This window comes from Rattus rattus, chromosome 4 (assembly GCF_011064425.1).
Source record: "Rattus rattus isolate New Zealand chromosome 4, Rrattus_CSIRO_v1, whole genome shotgun sequence".
Classification (NCBI taxonomy): domain Eukaryota; kingdom Metazoa; phylum Chordata; class Mammalia; order Rodentia; family Muridae; genus Rattus; species Rattus rattus.
This window is the reverse complement of record NC_046157.1, coordinates 122,738,281-122,754,868: the sequence shown is the minus strand read 5'-3', so window position 1 is coordinate 122,754,868 and position 16,588 is coordinate 122,738,281.

Below are 16,588 nucleotides of genomic sequence, written 5' to 3'. Positions count from 1 at the left end.
CATCCTGGTTTACGGAAGGGAAAATGGTCACAGGTAGGACTCATGTGCACAAGCAGCAGATTTAAGAGGGATCTCTCTCTCTCTCTCTCTCTCTCTCTCTCTCTCTCTCTCTCTCTCTCTCTCTCTCTCTCTCCTCCCTTTCTTACCCTTCCTTGTCTCCACCATCCCAATAAACCTCCTCCACATGAAAAAAAAGAGGGATATACTTTGTCCTGTAAGATAAATCTTTTTGTATAACAATTTACAGACCGGTGGTAACACCTAGTTACAATACAATGTGTTCTGGACAAGTTTGATGATGGCTGTAACTTCAGATTTCTAGCCTTCTCTGAGGGGCAACCCTTTTATGTTTTCTAGCCCAAGTCTAAAAGGTAGGTAAGCCTGTTCAACACCCCACAAGACTAACCAGAGGATTCTGCAGGTACCAAGGTTCATTTTATTTTATTTTTGTTTGTTTGCTTTATTTAAACAACATAGCTCAACTCCTAGAAAGAAGAACAAAGTTTATTTTATTTTATTTTATTTTTTTATCTAATTGCTTTTATTTATTTTTTCATCTTTATTAACTTGAGCATTTATTATTTACATTTCGGTTGTTATTCCCTTTCCCAGTTTCTGGGCCAATATCCCCCCTAACCCCTCCCCCACCCCTTCTTTATGGGTGTTCCCCTCCCTGTCCTCCACCCATTGCCGCTCTCCCCCCAATAATCACGTTCACTGGGAGTTCAGTCTTGGCAGGACCAAGGGCTTTCCCTTCCACTGGTGCTCTTACTAGGCTATTAATTGCTAGCTATGAGGTCAGAATCCAGGGTCAGTCCATGTATAGTCTTTGGGTAGTGGCTTAGTCCCTGGAAGCTCTGGTTGGTTGGCATTGTTGTTCATATGGGGTCTCAAGCCCCTTCAAGCTCTTTTAGTTCTTTCTCTGATTCCTTCAATGGGGGTCCCATTCTCAGTTCAGTGGTTTAATGATGGCATTCGCCTCTGTGTTTGCTGTATTCTGGCTGTGTCTCTCAGGAGAGATCTACATCCAGTTCCTGTCGGCCTGCACTTCTTTGCTTCATCCATCTTGTCTAATTGGGTAGCTGTATATGTATGGGCCACATGTGGGGCAGGCTCTGAATGGGTGTTCCTTCTGCCTCTCTTCTAAACTTTGCATCCCAATTTCCTCCCAAGGGTATTCTGGTTCCCCCTTTAAAGAAGGAGTGAAGGGCATTCGTGTTTTTTGGTCATCCTTCTTGAGTTTCATGTGTTCTGTGCATCTAGGTAATTTGACATTTGGGCTAATAGCCACTTATCAATGAGTGCATACCATGTGTGTTTTTCTGTGATTGGTTGCCTCACTCAAGATGATATTTTCCAGTTCCATCCATTTGCCTATGAATTTCATAAAGTCATTTTTTTTGATAGCTGAGTAATATTCCATTGTGTAGATGTACCATATTTTCTGTATCCATTCCTCTGTTGAAGGGCATCTGGGTTCTTTCCAGCTTCTGGCTATTATAAATAAGGCTGCTATGAACATAGTGGAGCATGTGTCTTTGTTATATGTTGGGGCATCTTTTGGGTATATTGGAGGAGTGTTCCCCTTTCTACACAACCTCACCTGCATCTGCTGTCACCTGAGTTTTTGATCTTAGCCATTCTGACTGGTGTGAGGTGAAATCTCAGGGTTGTTTTGATTTGCATTTCCCTGATGACTAAAGATGTTGAACATTTCTTTAGGTGTTTCTCAGCCATTCAACATTCCTCAGCTGTGAATTCTTTGTTTAGCTCTGAACCCCCATTTTTAAGAGGGTTATTTGTCTCCTGCAGTCTAACTTCTTCAGTTCTTTGTATATTTTGGATATAAGCCCTCTATCAGTTGTAGGATTGGTAAAGATCTTTTCCCAATCTGTTGGTTGCCATTTTGTCCTAACAACAGTGTCCTTTGCCTTACAGAAGCTTTGCAGTTTTAAGAGATCCCATTTGGCAATTCTTGATTTAGACATAGGCCATTGGTGTTTTGTTCAGGAAATTTTCTCCAGTGCCCATGTGTTTGAGATACTTCCCCACTTTTTCTTCTATTAGTTTGAGTGTATCTGGTTTGATGGAGGTCCTTGATCCACTTGGACTTAAGCTTTGTACAGGATGATAAGCATGGATCGATCTGCATTCTTCTACATGTTGACCTCCAGTTGAACCAGCACCATTTGCTGAAAATGCTATCTTTTTTCCATTGGATGGTTTTGGCTCCTTTGTCAAAAATCAAGTGACCATAGGTGTGTGGGTTCATTTCTGGGTCTTCAATTCTATTCCATTGATCTATCTGTCTGTCTCTGTACCAATACCATGCAGTTTTTATCACTATTGCTCTGTAATACTGCTTGAGTTCAGGGATAGTGATTCTCCTGGAAGTTCTTTTATTGTTGAGGATAGTTTTAGCTATCCTGGGTTTTTTGTTATTCCAGATGAATTTGCAAATTGTTCTATCTAACTCTATGAAGAATTGGATTGGAATTTTGATGGGGATTACATTGATTCTGTAGATTGCTTTTGGTAAAATGGCCATTTTTACTATATTAATCCTGCCAATCCATAAGCATGGGAGATCTTTCCATCTTCTGAGGACTTCTTCAATTTCTTTCTTGGAGGCTTGGAGTTCTTATCCTACAGATCTTTCACTTGCTTGGTTAAAGTCACACCGAGGTATTTTATATTATTTGGGACTATTATGAAGGGTGTCATTTCCCTAATTTCTTTCTCAGCTTGTTTCTCTTTTGTGTTCAGGAAGGCTACTGATTTATTTGAGTTAATTTTATACCCAGCCACTTTGCTGAAGGTGTTTATCAGTTTTAGTAGTTCTCTGGTGGAACTTTTGGGATCACTTAAATATACTATCATATCATCTGCAAATAGTGATATTTTGACTTCTTCTTTTCCAATCTGTATCCCTTTGATCTTCTTTTATTGTCTGATTGCTCTGTGTAGAAGTTCAAGAACTATATTGAATAAGTAGGGAGAGAACAGGCAACCTTGTCTAGTCCTTGATTTTAATGGGATTGCTTCAAGTTTCTCTCCATTTAGTTTAATATTAGCTACTGGTTTGCTGTGTATGGCTTTTTCTATGTTTAGGTATGGGCCTTGAATTCCTATTCTTTCCAGGACTTTTATCATGAAGGGGTGTTTAATTTTGTCAAATGCTTTCTCAGTGTCTAATGAAATGATCATGTGGTTTTGTCTTTCAATTTGTTTATATAGTGGATTACGTTGATGGTTTTCTGTATATTAAACCATCCCTGCATCCTGGAATGAAGCCTACTTGATCATGATGGATGATTGTTTTGATGTGCTCTTGGATTTGGTTTGCCAGAATTTTATTGAGTATTTTTGCGTCCATATTCATAAGGGAAATTTGTCTGAAGTTCTCTTTCTTTGTTGGGTATTGGTGTGGTTTAGGTATAAGAGTAATTTTGGCTTCATAGAAGGAATTCAGTAGTGCTCAGTCAGTTTCAATTTTGTGGAATAGTTTGGATAATATTGGTATGAGGTCTTCTATGAAGGTCTGATAGAATTCTGCACTAAACCCATCTGGACCTGGGCTCTTTTTGGTTGGGAGACCTTTAATGACTGCTTCTATTTCCTTAGGAGTTATGGGGTTGTTTAACTGGTTTATCTGTTCCTGATTTAACTTCCGTACCTGGTATCTGTCTAGGAAATTATCCATTTCCTGCAGATTTTCAAGTTTTGTTGAATATAGGCTTTTATAGTAAGATCTGATGATTTTTTGAATTTCCTCTGTATCTGTAATTATGTCTCCCTTTTCATTTCTGATTTTGTTAATTTGGACACACTCTCTGTGTCCTCTCATTAGTCTGGCTAAGGGTTTATCTCTTATTGATTTTCTCAAAGAACCAGCTTTTGGTTCTGTTGATTCTTTCTATGGTCCTTTTTGTTTCTACTTGATTGATTTCAGCTCTGAGTTTGATTATTTCCTGCCTTCTACTCCTCCTGGGTGTATTTGCTTCTTTTTGTTCTAGAGCTTTTAGGTGTGCTGTCAAGCCGCTGGTATATGCTCTTTCCTGTTTCTTTCTGCAGGCACTCAGAGCTATGAGTTTTGCTCTTAGCACAGCTTTCATTGTGTTCCATAAGTTTGGGTATGTTGTACCTTCATTTTCATTAAATTCTAAGAAGTCTTTAATTTCTTTCTTTATTTCTTCCTTGACCAGGTTATCATTGAGTAGAGCATTGTTCAACTTCCATATATATGTGGGCGTTCTTCCCTAATTGTTATTGAAGACCAGCTTTAGCCCATTGTGGTCTGATAGGACACATGGGATTATTTCTATCTTTCTGTATCTGTTGAGGCCTGTTTTATGACCCATTATATGGTCAATTTTGCAGAAAGTACCATGAGGTGGTGAGAAGAAGGTATATCCTTTTGTTTTAGGATAGAATGTTCTATAAATATCTGTTAAGTCCATTTGGTTCATGACTTCTCTTAGTCTGTCTATGTCTCTGTTTAATTTCTGTTTCCATGATCTATGCATTGATGAGAGTGGGGTGTTGAAATCTCCTACTATTATTGTGTGAGGTGCAATGTGTGCTTTGAGCTTTAGTAAGGTTTCTTTTACCTATGTAGGTGCCCTTGTATTTGGAGCATAGTTATTTAGGATTGAGAGTTCATCTTGGTGGATTTTTCTTTTGATGAATATGAAGTGTCCTTCCTTATCTTTTTTGATGACTTTTGGTTGAAAATCGATTTTATTTGATATTAGAATAGCTACTCCAGCTTGCTTCTTCTGACCATTTGCTTGGAAAGTTGTTTTCCAGCCTTTCACTCTGAGGTAGTGTCTGTCTTTGTCTCTGAGGTATGTTTCCTGAAGGCAGCAGAATGCAGGGTCCTCATTGTGTATCCAGTTTGTTAATCTATGTCTTTTTATTGGGAAATTGAGTCCATTGATGTTGAGAGATATTAAGGAATAGTGATTGTTGCTTCCTGTTATATTCGTATTTGGATGTGAGATTATGTTTGTGTGCTTTTGTTCTCTTTATTTTATTGCCAAGACGATTAGTTTCTTGCTTTTTCTAGGGTGGAGCTCGCCTCCTTATGTTGGGCTTTACCATTTATTATTCTTTGTAGAGCTGGATTTGTAGAAAGATATTGTATAAATTTGGTTATGTCATGGAATATCTCGGTTTCTCCATCTATGTTAATTGAGAGTTTTGCAGGATACTTTTCAGGATAACCTGGGCTGGCATTTGTGTTCTCTTAGTGTCTGTATGACATCTGTCCAGGATCTTCTGGCTTTCATAGTGTCTGGTGAGAAGTCTGGTGTAATTCTGATAGGTCTGCCTTTATAGGTTACTTGACCTTTTTCCCTTACTGCTTTTAATATTCTTTCTTTGTTTTGTGCCTTTGGTGTTTTGACTATTATGTGAAGTGAGGCCTTTCTTTTTTGGTCCAATCTATTTGGAGTTCTGTAGGCTTCTTATATGTTTATGGGCATCTCTTTCTTTAGGTTAGGGAAATTTTCTTCTATGATTTGTTGAAAATATTTACTGGTCCTTTGAGCTGGGAGTCTTCACTCTCTTCCGTACGTATTATCCTTAGATTTGATCTTTTCATTGAGTCCTGGATTTCCTGTATATTTTGGACCAGTAGCTTTTTCCGTTTTACATTATCTTTGACAGTTGTGGCAATTCTTTCTACAGAATCTTCTGCTCCTGAGATTCTCTCTTTAGAAAGAAGTTTTAACTTCAAACAATAGACAGCAACAATTCGTTTGTTAATTCCATTTAGTTCTTTTAAGAGGAAAGCAATTACGCATGATTGTGATTTTAATTTTTCAAGCCTTATTTTTAACGATGGTTCTTAAATGTTTTACCATGGTGGAAAAGAAAGAATATGAAGGGAGCAGAGTGGACCTGTTTAGAAAGGTTCTCTGGAACAACTCCCCTTTTGTTGTCTGGAAATCAGCAGTTCAGTTCACTCACAAACACTTCATGAATACACCAGCAGTACAGTTCAGTACAGTCCAGTTAGCAGGGACAGCCAGGCCCCAGCCTGGGCTTGAGTCAGCAGAAAGGACCCAGAAAGACACTAGGAGAAGCTCCCCACTGCTGTGCCTCTCTCAGGAAAGCGACGATCAGTGGAGATGCAAGACCCATAAGCATTGCAAAGCTAACTGTACCAGCAAGTCAAGTTCTGTCTCTGTCACTGTTCTTTGAGTCCTATTTATATCCTCCTATTTCTGTCTTCCAAGTGCCTTGCCTCGGCACCTGCATCCAATCAGCCTGAGTCTGCAGAGACTGCAGCACACCACTAGAAGGTTTTTGGTGCACTTCTCTCTACGGCATCTCAACAAATGCAGCTCAAGTATGCAATGTAAGGTTGATCAATACATGTGTGTTGTTAGCAAAGAATCCTTTATCACGTGTCCTTTCTTTGTTGTAGCAGAACATCCTCTCTCCTGTGCATGCTTCAATGAAATGTTCCTTCACAAGTCCACCTTAGCCTTTCACATCTGTGACCACTCTAGTGAAATGTTCCTGCACGAGTTTGCCCCAGCAAAACACCCATCAAACTGACTTTCCAAAGAACCCTTAAGTTTCCATTTTACATGATGGTGCCGGGAAACCTCAGTGTCCTTCTGAATCTAATGACACCCATGATTCAATCTCCCTGTATTTCTTCCCTCTGTTTGGTTCACTGCCATTCCACTAAAGATTATTATGGAAACAGCATGGCGTTAGTGAGAGAAGACTAGCCAAGCCTTGGGTATCAACACAGGTAGAGCTGATTAAGTTAGATTTGCATTAGCAACTTACTATTATGTAACAAATAACTCTAAAATCTTGGCAGGTATAAATAAATGCTTATTGTCTCTCAGAGGAGCTTGCCTGGTTTCGAGCTTAGGATCTTTCAGAAGCTGCCATCAAGTTTCTGCCAGAGATGAGCTCATCTCATGCAAACTTCCCCAGAACTATGGACTTAGATAAGTTAGGTCTTTGTTCTTGTTTTGGCAGTTATTAGGGTCTACATGCTGCGGGATTTACAACCTAAATAGTACTTCCATCATGGAGTCAGTTGTGCTAAAGTCTGGGGCCTGTTATGAAAGCATTGATATGCTGCACAGGTATTAAATACAGGACTTACTCAGTATGAAATTCACTATTGTGAACATCTGGGTAGAATTATATAAATAATGTACCCCCCGAGTCATCTTCTCCAGCCCTACTTACATGTGTCTGTTAAAAAACTTGCCCCAAGTGTAAGACTCCCCAATGTGACATTTTCATATATATAAATATATAAATATGTATATATTTCATATATGTAGCTATGCTGTTTTTATTTCCCTTCAAGCTCCTCATTTCCCCTGATCCTCTCATTCTGTCCCCACCTTTCCTTTAATTCTTTCCCTTCTGCTTTAATCTCACATATATTCCACTGCTTGTTCTCTCCACCTTCAGCATTTCGACCTCCTTCTCCTTTCTCATAGTCCAATTGTCCACTTCAGGTCATATATATGTTTATAAAAATTTCCATTTAGATTCTGCTCATCACAAAAAAAAAAAAGAGTTGTCTTTCTCAGTCTGGCTTCCTTCACTTAACATAATAATCTCCAGCTTCATCCATTATCCAGTGAATGTCATGATGCCATTCTTTATTGCTGATGAAAATTCCATTGTGCATATGTAAATTTTCTCCTTTAGTCATTCATCTGCTGATGGAAATTTAGACTCGTTTTGCATCTTGGTTTTTGTGAATAGTGCAGCGATAAGCAGGGGTGTGGCTCACTGGCTTAGAGTTATTAATGTATATAAACAGGAGTGGTATCGTTGGATCATAAGGTAGTTTTATTTTAGATTTTCCTTTGAGGAACTCCATGCTGATACCCATGGTAGCCCACCAATTTACACTTCCACAAGCAGTGAATAAATGCTCTTCCTTCCCTACACATTCACCAGCATTTGTTGGCATTTTGTTTTCAAAGACAGACATTCTTGATAGGATGAGATGGAATATTACAAGCTTTTGCTTGTAATTTTCTAACAGCTAATGTATTAGTTGGTGTTCTCTAGAAGAACAGAACTGAAAAGTGAATACACACACACACACACACACACACACACACACACGGCAGGGGCGGGGGAGAAGGATTTATTATACAGCTAGTCCAACAATGCTCAATAGGAAGCCCAAGAATGCAGTAATTCCCTAATTCAACCAGAGGGGTCAGCTGTTTCTGTTCATTGGTTGGGTGTACATATCTGCATCTGACTCTTTCAGCTGCTTGTTGGGTCTTTTGGAGGACCGTCACGTTAGGTCCCTTTTTGTGAGTGCTCCATAGCCTGAGTAATGGTCTTGGGGCCTCCCATTGAGCTGGAACCCACTTTGGGCCTGTCAGTGGACCTTCTGTTCCTCAGGCTCTTCTCCATTTCCATCCCTGAAAGTTCTTTCAGACAGGAAGAATAATGGGTCAGAGTTTTGGCTGTGGGATAGCAACCCCACCCCTCACTTGATGCCCTGTCTTTCTGTTGGAGATGGGCCCAACAAGTTCCCTCTCCTCACTGTAGGGCATTTCATCTAGGGTCCCCTCCTCTTTGAGTCCTGAGAGTCTCTCACTTCCCAGATCTCTGGTACATTCTGGAGGGTCCTCCCAACCTCCTTCTTCTCAGAGTTTACCTGTTTTCATTCTTTCTGCTGGCCTCAGGGCTTCAGTCCTTTTTCCCCCAAAAGGCTCCCCTTTCCTCCCTCCATCCCTTTTCCTCCCTGTCCCTCCCTTCCTCCCCCTTTTGTGGTTACATTATCCTCACTTGGGCCCTTCAGTTGTTGACCTTTTGAGTTCTGGACTGCCTTGAGTATTCTGTGTTTTTTTGGCTAATACCCACTTATTAGTGAGAACATACCATCCTTTTGGGTCTGAGTTACCTCACTCAGGATAATATTTTCTAGTACCATCCATTTGTCTGCAAGACTCAGGATGTCCGCATTCTTGATAGTTGAGCAGTATTCCATTGTGTAAATGGACCACATTGTCTGTATCCATTCTTCTGTTTTGGGACATTTAGGTTGTTTCTAGCTTCTGGACAAATAAAGGCCACTACCAAACCTCCAAATTGATTTCCAGAGTGGTTGTACCAGTTTGCAATCCCACCAGCAATAGAGGAGTGTTCTTGAGGGAAAAGCTGGAGGAACCTGAGGAGGAAGGCAACCCTGTAGGAGGACCAGCAGCCTCAATTAACCTGACCATCGAGATCTCTCAGACACTGGATCACCAACCAGGCAGCATACAGCAGCTGAGCTGAGGCCCTCAACATAGAGAAGGTATGGAATGTGAAACAGTTAGAGGGTGGACCGGTAGGGGAATAAAATCTGGAGTGTAAAAATAAATTAATTAATTAAGAAAAAGCCCACCATCCTGTAAGATCATAATGCATATGACATGATAAATCACACATTATATAGTTACCCAATTTTTGTTCTTCAAAAGCTTAATTCAGTTTTGAAAAATGGATTATTCCCATTTTCCCAACCCAAACATCTGGTTTCCTCACCAACATAAATTTACAGCCTTGCACAGTGATATTATGTTTTATAAAAGCTCCAGAATATGGGCTTCAGAGTGGTTAGGGGCACTTTTAACACTTGCAAATGACCTGGCTTAGATTCCCAGCAAGGACATGTTGGGTCATGACCATCTGTAACTCTAGTATCCATTGCCCTCTCTGACATGGCATGCTAGCGGTACACAGACACATAGGCAAGCAAAACATTCACATATGTATAATAAAATACATAAATCTTAAATGAAGAAACAAAGATTAAATAAATAAATAAATAAATAAACAAATAAATAAATTTAAGGAAGTAATGGTTTGAAAATGCAGTAATTGTTCAGTCCATGAGGCTTGCTGTCTCAGGTGGTCTTTAGTATACACGGGAATCCTGAAGAAGTTACAATTTAATGCCAGTAAAGGAGTGGACTTGCCATGGAGAGCAAGGAAAGAAAGCAAAACTTCCTCCTTTCATGTACTCTTTAGAGGCTGCCAAGAGAACTCGTGACCCAGATAAAAGGTGTATTTTCCCATCACAAAGGATCTGGATTAATGCTTTATATTCTCACCTAAAATGATCTGGATTAGAAGTGGGTCTTCCCACTTCGAATAGTTAATTAGAAAAAATCCTTCACAGATTAATCCCAGTTAATCCTGGACATAGTCAAGTTGATAACCAGGAACAGCTATCACAAGTCCACATCTTGTCAGCTTGACACACAACCACATCATTATGTCATAATTAATTTCCAAAAAAAAAAAAAAATCAATTGCGCTTAACATGTTAGAACTATTCCACATACAATTGCAATGTGGAATACCAGCTCATCATTACACCTAACATGATGTTGTTATATCCCTGGTACAAACACACACACACACACACACACACACACACACACACACACACACACAAATTTAGAATTGGTGGCTATAAACCACTGAACTGAGAACAGGACCCCCGTTGAAGGAACCAGAGAAAGGACTGGAAGAGCTTGAAGGGGCTCGAGACCCCATATGAACAACAATGCCAACCAACCAGAGCTTCCAGGGACTAAGTCACTACCCAAAGACTATACATGGACTGATCCTGGGCTCCAACCCCATAGGTAGTAATGAATAGCCTAGTAAGGGCACCAGTGGAAGGGGAAGCCCTTGGTCCTGACAAGACTGAACCCCCAGTGAACGTGATTGTTGGGGGGTGGGCAGTAATGGGGGGAGGATGGGGAGGGGAACAGCCACATAGAAGGGGAGGGGGAAGGGTTAGGAGGATGTTGGCCCGGAAACCAGGAAAGGGAATAACAATGGAAATGTAAATAAGTTACATTTTTTTATCTTTATTAACTTGAAATACTCAAGTTAATAAAGATTAAAAAAAAGAATTGGTGGCTATGTCTTTTGAGGTACATTGTTTTAGTATGTCAAACTTATATATGATAACCACTGATGTTCTCTTAATTGATGCTATATCACATGTTAAAGAAATAGATGAAACCCCACAAATATCTGTACAAACACATTTTTAATAAAATAAGACAAAATAATCATGTATATTTCTGCAACTGTTAGTGTGGCCTTGGGGTATTTATAAGTACTTTCCTCTACCAAGCATTTCCTCCAGAGATGTGACACTGTTTGTCATTCACTATTTTTCCTGGCAGATACAACTTCTAAAGATTTCTGTTTAGCTTTTCCAACCCTAATAGCTCTCACTCCACCAGTCAGGGAACCCCTGGGGGAATTCTGCCAACTCCATCTACTTCAATTATGCATTCTAGGACTGGAAAAATAATCACAGGATGAGTTCAAGGACCCACTGCAGCTACTGCCGAAACCCCATTAATCACCTGACCTCCATAAGCACTTACTTTAACTGGAGGACCACAGTGTTTCTTGGGGTCTCCTAGAAGAATGAGCGTCAATTCAGAACCAGTATCCATTAGACCCTCCAGTGTACAGTTACTCTTGTAAAAGACCATAGTTCCCTCTAGGAAAGGACTGGGAAAAGCTAACAGTAAAACTTTCAGGTAGTGTATCAAGGTCCTTCCTCAGGGCAAACTAATTGCAACTTTATTCAAGGAGTTCTGGGTTTGCAAACCGACTGAATTCTGAACATTGGTTCAACAGGCTAAGAGTCCCTTTTGCCACAATCCAATGTAACCTTTCTTTTATTTGTTTGAGTTTTTTTCCTACCTAAGTAGATTAAACAAAAGTGCAGTACGCTTACGTATTTCTTACCTGAAAACACCAGGACTGATTAAACAATACCAGATGTCCATACAACTCATGGACATACCATAAAACTTACTCTGCCTGCGCTGACCATTATAGGTCAGGGCATTATGGGTAGTTCTTTGTCTATGCTGCCCATTACAATGTAACTATGATCACTTTGACTTCGGCAATTCGGTGCTGCCACATGGCCCCTGCTATATTGGAGCCCGGTTAAACCCACTGTGTTTACATCATCCAACTGACCAACAGTGTCTCCAACTCTAAGGTCTATTCATAAGGAATAGAATGACGACAAAATGCTCCTAATGTGCTGGCGCCCCTCTCAGCATCTTTTGTCTTATAACATCAGTGAATTGCATACCTTATGGGCCTTCCCATTGAGAAAGATTAGAATTTGCACAGCGTACCCACTGTACCATCACAATTTCCCAGTGCCTTCGAATCTCTTCAGTAAGCCAAAAGGAGTCAGTCATTTCCAACTCCTTTTCAGTAGGCCATCTTTTGGCACTGGCTCGAGCCAACCATTCGAACAAACTTTTGACACTTTTTAAAAACTGTACATGCTTCCGTATTAAACCTACAATCTCCACTCATATCAATAAACTCAGCCCAACCCAGTTTTACATTCCTTCCACCATTATCCCACACCCTTGAAATCCATTCCCACACATATTCCCCAGACTTGGGAATGACTTGGCAAATCATTAAGCCCTTTGGTAGTATAGAGCACCTCCTCAAGAACTACCTTCTACTTCCCCTCTAGAAGCCTACTTTGCCTTAAGTCTAGTTATGTCTGGCTTAAGTCTAAAGGTGAGTCCCAAGGGACATCAATATTGTCTTGGCTGGCATTTTCTTCAAGGAAAGTCACTGCTTGTTTAGCAGACAGTAGAGGATTAATTTCCCCAGTCAACAGCAGAAAAGGCAATGTTTCAGTGGTGGAGGTGGGAGTACATCATCCGCTTCCTCAAGTGATATAAATCCCTAAAAATCTGAGGGTCCAAAGTCCTCCCACACATTTCCATCCCACGTTACAGAATCCCATTCTTTACCAGTTAATGCCCCACTTTAATGGATGATGCTTTCCAAGGTCTGGACTTGAGTTATTGCTATAATTCAGCCCATCTTAAACTAAGGGTTTTGCATTTGAGATCTGTTGTTTCTGGAGAGAAGATTCTTTCCCAGGCTACACTTAGAAACCTTTAGACTATTTACACACCTCTCGAACTGATCGTCTTTCCCACTAGTTCACTGTTGTCACAGTCCATACTCTGGTAAGGTAGAAGTTGCTTAACTTTATCATGAAGTGTATTTATGTCCTTTGTCTGTTTATCCAGAGATGTTAGGGGTAGCCAACCAGCATCTTCACTGCCAAAAGTTGTATATACAAAGTCACCAAATCCGTTGCCTCTCATAATTGGTGAATCAGGATAATCAAATGTGTTTGTCTCCTCAAGTTTGTAAATAGCTTACACCGTGGGATTTCAGTTATTCTCCAAGCTGCTAGGAGAAGCATCGATAACTGGAAATGCTTTGGTAACTATAGATGTTAGCAAATTGGAAAGCTTATTTCAGATACTTAAAAAATTTATGTTCATCCTTATATACTTGCTTTTGTTGCTCTATAACCATTTCTGGTACCAAAAATCTGTTTTAGTCAGGGTTTTCTAGAGGAATACAATTGACAGAATGGCTCACTAGGTGGCATCTAGTTCAACAATTGCTGTTTATTAATGGGAAGTCCAAGAATCCAGAAGTTATTCAGTCTATGGGGATGGATGTCTCAGTTGGTCTTCAGGTAAGCTCTAATAACAGTAAAGGAATGGACTTAGCAAGAGGAGTCAAGCAAAAAAAAAAACAAAAAGAAAAAACAAACAAACAAACAACAAAAAAAACAAGCTTCCTTCTTCTATGTCTTTTATATAGCCTTAAAGACAAGGGTGTGGCCCAGATGAAAGTGGATCTTCTCACCTTGAAAGATCTGGAGTAGAAATATGTCTTCCCACTTCAAACGATTTAAGAAAAAGTCCTCATAAGTGTACACAGCCATTTGGATTTTAATTAATTCCCAATGTAGTCAATTGACAACTGAAAGTAGCTGCCATAGCCAGGGATGTTAAATATTTATTGTCAATTTATATTTTTACCTTTCATAACAACCTACTAGACTCACTTCATCTCTACTAGTTGGGGCTTGGGTTTAGGTCTTTCCAAACACTAAGCAGTTTTGTTCTGAGATAGTTTTGGGGGCTTCTGCCCACCGCCATGGAGGAGCCATCAGAGAAAATGGACCCAGAAACCCCTCAGACGAAAATGAAGAGGACACATCCGCTGATTCAGAAGTCCTACAACCAGAAACACTAATAAAAGTCATGAAAACGCTAGCCCTGAACCCCAGTGCCAAGCGGTCAGCACATCGTCGCAGCCTCCATCTCCGGATTCAGAGCAGACCTGTGGAGAACAGAAGTGAAAGAATCTCGAGGGAAGTTCAAAGCGCCTTTCCCAAGAGAAGGGTCCACAAGTCGTTGTTGTCGGTACTGAGAGATCCTATAGCAAGGATGAGAAGACTTGTTGGGATTGAGCAGAGACAACACAGGCTGGAAGGAAATGAGTAGAAAGGGAAGAATGTGCCATTCAGACGTTACTGCACCTTCTGTTTGGATTCATGTGAATGATTAAATTTATCCAAAGATTGGAGAACTAGTCAGAGCATTCTGTGAACTTTAGAAGCCTCAAGCCCAGGGCTGAGAGGCAATGTAACTAGTATTTGGAGTAGTTTGGTTTAGAAGGTAATTGGAATAGATCTCTGAATTTTCTAGTTTGCAGAATCTTGTAATAAAGGCAAGTTTATTACCTTTAATAAATACCCAGATTAGAATGAGCCATTGGAGATGGGGGAATTTTTTTTTACGTGTGTATGTGTGTGTGTGCACTTGTGATGTCCAGAGTTTGATGTGTGCTACCAGCCCTGCTTATTTCTGTTTGAGTCAGGTCTCCATGAGGCCTAGCTGGTCTCTTAACTCCTGGTCTCTTTACTCCTGGTCCTGCCTCTCTGTTTTCCAATTAGGCTTATCAACAGGATCCGGAAAATGCTTGTCTTGATTTTGTATTTGTTCATGCTGTGTAATAAATAGAACAATTGGTTGATATATTCCTAAATTACACAGATAAAAAGAAAACAACCTACTAAATTCATCTACCAATTTAGTAACTAGGTGGTTTCGGTTTTTTAGAGAAGCCCTGTAAACAGTACATCTCTGCTTGTTCTCTGTCTACTGGAGACAGCTGTGAGAAAGTAAATTAGTCATTTGGTCATGTGTTTCTTTCTGTTGCTTTCCTTAGCACTATCCCAAATTAACCAAACCAGATTGAACAAAATTGGGTCAAAAAGTTGTATACTGAAGGGACCCAGGGAAAATGGATAAAAGACGGATTCAGATAATGATGGTTTATTTTTAAAATCATCCCCTAGTAATTTCCTGAAGAGAAAATTCTGAGCTTTTACAGCCACAAAGTAGGTATACATATATACGGGGCCTTTGGTTAAAAACCTCCTCTAGAGAATTCAGACATTCTTTCCTATTTAAACCTTTAAGAAAAATTGAAGCTGGGCCATTAAAAAATGATTTCTATTACATTGAGCTTGTTGCTGTTAGTGAAAGACTGGAGGAATTAGCGAAAGGAACACAATTCTTATTCTAGCTTTGTGTGCATGGTGGGACAGGAATGGGGATCAGAGGAAGGTTAAATAAGGTCTCGTGTAGCCAGACTAGCTTTGGATTCCCTGTGCCACTGAGGCTTGCCTTGACCCATGATTAACTATCTCTCAAATGGTGGGATTACAGTCTACTGCCACCACACCCTTCTTTCCTGTTTCATGTATAGAATAGTAAGTCACATTGAAAGGTTTCCAGAGACCAAAGAAGGCTTGCTTGTAACACAGAACTATCCTGATTGTCAGTATTCTGTGAGCCTCTTTCTAGGAGAGAACATGCTTTTGTGGTTGGTGGCGGCTGTCTCCTCTTCCAGGGTGGTTTCCTGTGGGGCATTCCAGTTTCTCGGATACTTCTGTTTCAGTAGGCTGACTTTAGAGTACTGTGATCTCTCCCAGGCTGGTTATGCTTAGAACACTCACTGCATCTTTGAATTTTTTGAAATACAACCTCGTTTTTAAAAGAAGGTTTATCTTTTAATTGAAGTGTATGGGTGCTTAGCTTGTGGATATGTCTGTGTGTCATATGCCTGCAGAATTCAGAAGAGAACAGTGGATCCCCTGAAACTATAGTTGCATGGTTGGGGCTGCTGCCACGTAGATGCTGGGAACTAAAACATGGGTCCTCTGGAAGAGCAATAAGTGCTCTTAAGCACTGAACCATCTCTCCAGCCTCCAGATCTCTATTAAAGTGACCCTATATTAATAGTGAACCCTTTTGTTTTTTGAAAGGTACTGTGTTCATGAGCTTAGATACAATTTATTTGAGCATCAAACTTCCCAATTTTTTGCTATTTTTTAGAAAAGGGAGAAAGGGGAGGGACAAACAAACAAGCCAGGCTTTTATTTAAGTGGGGTTTGCTGGTCTTATTTCTGAGAGGCTGCTTGTGAAAGGCCTGCCTTTTTGGGTGGCCCGCACCAGAACTCTGAGAGCCCTGCCTAGGGCTCAGGCATGTTTTAAACTGCCCGCCAACTCTGCACGCGGGCCCTGGAGCAGGAAGCAGGAAGGCAAGTGAGCGCCCCCTGGAGGCCACTGGGCGAGTCGCGCGGAGGACCGCGGAAGGGCGGGGCCGAGGCCGGCTCCGCCCCCGCTACCCTAACCTC